This window comes from Salvelinus namaycush, chromosome 36 (genome assembly GCF_016432855.1).
Source record: "Salvelinus namaycush isolate Seneca chromosome 36, SaNama_1.0, whole genome shotgun sequence".
NCBI lineage: Eukaryota > Metazoa > Chordata > Actinopteri > Salmoniformes > Salmonidae > Salvelinus > Salvelinus namaycush.
In genome coordinates this window covers 8072157-8078507 of record NC_052342.1, presented here as the reverse complement: position 1 = coordinate 8078507, position 6351 = coordinate 8072157, and positions in this window count along the sequence as shown.

Genomic DNA, 6351 nt, shown 5'->3' with positions numbered 1-6351 from the left:
TTCTCCGTCAAGGTCAAGTCCCCCATCCACACCCAGGTAGTCTTCTTCAAGCACATGTCCATCACTGATTACACTGTGCTTTTCGTACAGATGCATACATAGAGACAAGTGGATTGTTGCAACGAAGATGAACAGGTTACCCATAATAGTCCTACTTGTTATAGCTGATACCTCTTCCCCAGTGTTGATAAATGTAAACTCTTGTAACAACCCAAACTGACTTATAAGTACTTCCCTGTATTAGTACGTTGGCTAGAACATCAAGTGTTGGATAACTGATACGTGGTTTGCTACACTACTGAAAGCTGGATCTATTGTCACAGCCTCCACATTCCACAGACAGGATACAACATAAAGTTTTTGGATAACTGAGAGGTTGTGGTGGACACTCACAGATTCAACATTCCGGCCAAGGGCCCTGTGTGCGAAGTGACAGGCTGTCCCCCGTACTGCCCTTGGGCCCCGTGTGAGTTTGGGTATTGATTCTAAAAACGCCCCCCCTCCTGCACTACCTTCCCTTGGTTGTGAATATTGTGCCTTTTGGGTATGGTTGTTGTTACATAACCCTCCCGTTGTCCTCCTATTATGCCTAGCACACAGTGTCCCCCCCGGGTCACCCTGTCCCGTCTTGGCTAAAGGCCCAGTGGGCACAAGTGTGACAGTATGGGTGTGAACAGCCTTTGCAGATGTATTTCTTACACCTGCAGCACGCGGTGTGTGTCTTGGCGTCCTTCTTGGGTGGGCAGAGCTGACACCTCTTCCTCTTACTCGCCTCCAGCCGGGCAGCCGGGGCTGGGTCGGAGGCGGCGGCCGGGCCGACGGCTCGCTCAAGGGCTTGCGGACGAGCCTCGGCGGATACACGCTCGCCCCGTATGACTTTGACAAGTGCTGAGGCGGCTTCGGTGCGGGGGAGACGCTGCCTTCTTTGGATCAAGGGCTTCACGAGCGCCTTTCCGAGCTGCTCCAGGAACACCCTCCTCTTGTTCCGCTTCCCGGGCATCCAGTCGGGGTTGATCTCTCGCCATATGACAAAGGCGTTGTAGGAGGACACGTCGAGGATGTTGTGGAAGATGACCAGGGGCCAGCGGGCGGTCATCCGTCTGCAGCTGTAGGTGCCGACCACCTTGTCTAGGTTGTCCACGCCGCCCTTGTTGCAGTTGTAGTCTAGGATGAGGGCCGGCTTCCGGTCTCGGCGATCGCTAACGTCGGGCTCCGCGTGCCGCGTGCTCAGAAGCAGCACGTTCTTATTTCTCTTTGCCAGGTAGGACACTAGAGTGGCGGTGGGCGTGAAGGCGAACCTGGAGGACGAGACCTGTCTGTCCTTGGACTGGAGCAGCGCGGGAGGGAGCTCGGGCTTGTTCTTTCGCACCGTGCCCACCATGGTGAGGTTCCTCTCGAGGAGCCGCTGCCCGAGTTCGTAGGAGGTGAAGAAATTGTCACACGTGACGTTGTGACCGCCCGGCAGTCCCTCGGTCAGATCGAGGACGACGCGCGCGCCCTGGTTCTTCTCGGGGCCTCCGCCGGCCGCCTTGCCGGTGTACACTTGCATCTTCCAAGCGTAGCTGGACTTGGCGTCGCAGGCCACCCACGACTTGATGCCGTATTTGGCCGGCTTGCTGGGAATGTACTGTCGGAAAGGACAGCGTCCTTTCGGCGAGGGAGAGGGGAGGGAGAGGAGAGGGAGAGGAGATTAGCAGAGTCATACACAGATACATAGACTGCCCGTGCTCTCTACGCTACACGTACAAACACAGATACCAGCGTCATCGTTACCGGCTCACCATCGGGGCGCACTGCGTTTACGTTACACGCAGCCGCCTCCGCCGCCCGTGCTACTGCCGATTGCTACTACTGCCGATTGCTACTACTGCCCGTGCTACTACTGCCCGTGCTACTACTGCCCGTGCTCCACGTTGCTACTCTTGCCGATTGCTACTACTGCCCGTGCTACTACTGCCCGTGCTCTCTATGCTACACGTACATAGACAGATACATTGACTGCCCGTGCTCTACGCTACACGTACAAACACAGATACATAGACTGCCCGTGCTCTCTACGCTACACGTACAAACACAGATACATAGACTGCCCGTGCTCTCTACGCTACGCGTACGTACACAGATGCATAGACGGTACCTCTGAACGGGACCAGTTGTTCGTCCACCGTCACTTCGGGCCCCGGGTTGTAGAGGGCCTGCAGCCGCTCCTCCCACAGGTCCCACACCTCTCTCACGGCCGCCAGTCTGTCGGTGGCGAGTCTCGCGGGTCTCGACTGGCGGTCGTCGAATCGCAGCAGCCTCGAGTACTTGTGAAACGCCTTGAGCGGCATGGTGGCGCGGAACACGGTCCTGCCGCTCTCGGCGTCCCACAGGCTGGCCGCGGCCTCGCCTCGGGACCTGTAGACGCCGGCTAGGATCAGCAGCCCTACGTAGGCGCGCAGGTCGGTGGAGTCCATGGGTCGCCAGCCGTCGCCGTATTTTCTCACCCCCTGCAGATTCGTCATGTCCACGATGATCCTTTCTATCGCCGGTGTGACAAACAGACGGAAGGCGGACGCGATGTCGAGCGCTCGCGACGCGGCGTAGGCCGTGGGGCCCGGCGTCACGGCGGGGCAGGGCCGGCGGATGGCGCGGGGCCGGTCCGGGCCGCGATAGGCCACGGAGGACCATTTGATTTTGCCGTTTTTTGACAGCAACGTCTCCCTTTCTGGCTCTGGCTCTCTGGCTCTGTCTCGCTCTCGCTCTCTGTCTCTGGCTCGCTCTCTGTCTGGCTCTCTGTCTCGCTCTCGGCCAGCGGCCGCGTCTCCCTCTCGCTCTCCCTCCGGCTCTTCCTCCGAAGAGGAGCACGACCGCGAGGCCGAGTCGTCTTCGTAGTCGTCCGCGTCGCGCTCGGGGTTGTATTCCTCACCGTCTTCATCTTCCGAAACGTCCTCCTCTTCGGAATCGCAGTAGTCTTCTTCGTCTTCTTGGTCGACGCTGGAGGATATCTGTTCCAGGACCTGAGCCGCGCTGAAACCGGGACTGCGAGGCGTCGTAGGCGGAGGCAACACGCTCGGCGGGGTCGTATTCCTCGTCGTCGTCGTCGTCCTCGTCGTCGTCCTCATCATCGTCCTCATCTTCTTCTTCTTCTTCTTGTTCTTCTTGTTCTTCTTCTTGTTCTTGTTCTTGTTCTTCTTCTTCCTGACAATATTAGTAGGCTCTCTACGCCCTGCTTACAGTCGTAGGCGGAGGGCTCACGCTCGGCGGGGTCGTATTCCTCCTCGTCGTCGTCCTCGTCCTCGTCCTCTTCTTCTTCTTCTTCTTCTTCTTCTTCTTCTTCTTCTTCTTCTTCCTGACGATATTAGTAGCCTCTCTACGCCCTGCTTACGGTGGCCACGTGAATGGGACGAGGCACGCGAATGGACGAGGCGCGTGGTCGGCCCTGCCTGCTCCTTCGGGCCCTTCGGCCCCTTCGGTCCCATCCGGGACGCTCGGCTGGCCTCCCCGTGTGATAGCACCGAGGTCGTGCACTGAGTTGTTGGGGACAACTGGTCCCTGCCGGGGTCACTCAGACCCGGCCCAGACAGAGGGGAACAACTCCTAACACAGGCCCCGGGTCACTCCGACCCAGCTCAGACAGGGGTAGGAGGGGAGGGTTTACAACATACACCTTGCTAACGCCGCCGGGGTCACTCTGACCCCAGGCCCCCGGGACAGAGGGGAACAACTCATAACGCAGGGCCTACAACAGGCCCCGGGTCACTCCGACCCAGCTCAAGACAGGGGTAGGAGGGTTACAACATACACCTTGCTAACGCTGCCAGAGTCTCTCTAACCCACACAGACACTGGGAATCGACTCGTAACGCTGGCCGGGGGTAACTCTGACCCGCCGAGGCAAGGGGAAGGTTGTGTAACAACAGCCATACCCGAAAGGCACAATTTCCACAACCAAGGGAAAGTAGTTTGTAGGGGGGCGTTTTTAGATTCAATATCCAAACTCACACGGGGCCCAAGGGCCCGTTGGGGGGACAGAGGGCCGTATTCGACACAGGCCCTTGCCCGGAATGTTGAGCGTGTCAATTTTGGGGCAGGACCTTTTACTAGTATCCAGCAGGTGGTGGTGTTGGGTCACTGTGACCCCGGCCTGCCAGGGTCTCTCTGACCCACACAGACACGGGGGAAGCGACTGGTAACGCTGCCGAGGGTCACTCTGACCCCTCTGACGTCACTATGACCCCGCCCACACAGGGGCAGGAGGGTTACAACATACACCTTGCTAACGCTGCCGGGGTCACTCCGACCCACACACAGACACGGGCAATCAACTCGGAACTGCCCGGGGTCGCTCTGACCCGCCGAGACAACGGGAGGGTTATGTGTTTTACAGCGAAAACACAATATAGAAATATATTAGCGTACCACAATAGCCAAACACACAACCGCATTTATTCACCGCAAAGATAGCTTTAGCAAAAACCAGCAATAAATATAAAATAAATCACTAACCTTTGGACAACTTCATCAGATGACAGTCTTATGACATCATGTTACACAAAACATTTATGTTTTGTTCGAAAATGTGCATATTTAGAGCTGAAAACTGTGGTTATACATTGTGAAAATGTAGCAACTTTTTCCCAGAATGTCCGGATATATTTCTGACACTCACCTAATCTGACCAAATAACTCATCATAAACTTTACATAAAAATACTTGTTGTATGGCAAATGAAAGATACTGTAACGGCTTTCCTCCTCCTCTTCATCCGAAGAGGAGGAGCAAGGATTGAACCAAAATGCAGCGTTGTGTGATGACATGATTTATTTAAACAAGACGAAAAAACGAACTACACTTGAATAACTAACAAAACAAATAAACGATGTAGACAGACCTGGACGACGAACTTACATGAAACACGAAGAACGCAATAACAGGAAAACTGACTACATAAAACGAACGAACAAACAAAACCGAAAACAGTCCCGTGTGGCGTAACATACAGACACTGACACAGGAGACAACCACCCACAAACAAACAATGTGAAAACACCTACCTTAATATGACTCTCAATCAGAGGAAATGAAAACCACCTGCCTCTAATTGAGAGCCATATCAGGTCACCCTTAAACAAACATAGAAACACATAACATAGACTACCCACCCAAACTCACGCCCTGACCGTCAAACACATACAAAATAACAGAAAACCGGTCAGGAACGTGACAGATACACTGGTTCTTAATGCAACCGCTGTGTTAGATTTTTAAAAATAACTTTAGTACGACATACAGCTTGCGTTATTGCGAGACAGCGCCCGCTAAAAGGGCGGAGAATAGGACTAAACATTTCACACAAAAATACGAAATAACATCATAAATTGTTCTTACTTTTGCTGAGCTTCCATCAGAATCTTGTACAAGGAGTCCTTGGTCTAGAATAAATCGTTGTTTGGTTTTAGAATGTCCTTTTCTCCTGTCGAATTAGCAACCTTAGCTAGCCAAGTGGCGCGAACATGTCCATCTTCTCTCGACGCAAACAACGAAAAACTCCAAAAGTCCCGATAAACGTTGAATAATCTGATAAAACCCGGTTGAAAAAACATACTTTACGATGATATTATCACATGTATCAAATAAAATCAGAGCCGGAGATATTAGCCGTGTATACCGAACGCTTTTCAGAAGGCAATCTGGGGTTCCTTCTCGCGCCTTCGAAGACAATGACATTTCCAGACCTGTCACTCCAAAAGCTCTTGTTCGACCTCAGATCAAGCTAGACACGCCATTTCACCTCCCACTGCCTGTTGACAATCTAGTGGAAGGCATATGAAGTGCATGTATATCGATAGATATAAGCCAGTTGAATAGGCAGGCCCTGGAACAGAGCCTCGATTTCAGATTTTTCACTTCCTGTCTGGAAGACTGCTGCAAAATGAGTTCTGTTTTACTCACAGATATAATTCAAACAGTTTTAGAAACTTGAGAGTGTTTTCTATCCAATAGTAATAATAATATGCATATTGTACGATCTAGAATAGAGTACAAGGCCGTTTCATTTGGGCACGATTATTCCCCAAAGTGAAAATAGCGCCCCCTACACACTAACAGGTTAAACAGACGGATTTTGACGGGAACTTTGCTATGATGCTAATTAGCCTCATTTGATTAAGTCAACAGATTGACATGCCAGAGAGAGAGAGATTGTGTGTAAACAAGCCATGAAAATGAGATTGAAGGAGTTAATATGTGCATAACTGGCGTATTGTTACGACAGTGGACTGTCACGTACGGAGCGTGCACATGTGCACTTGTACTTGTCCTATTTCACACGTTACCAAGTCTGTGATTTAAATGTGTTTTTTTTGCATAT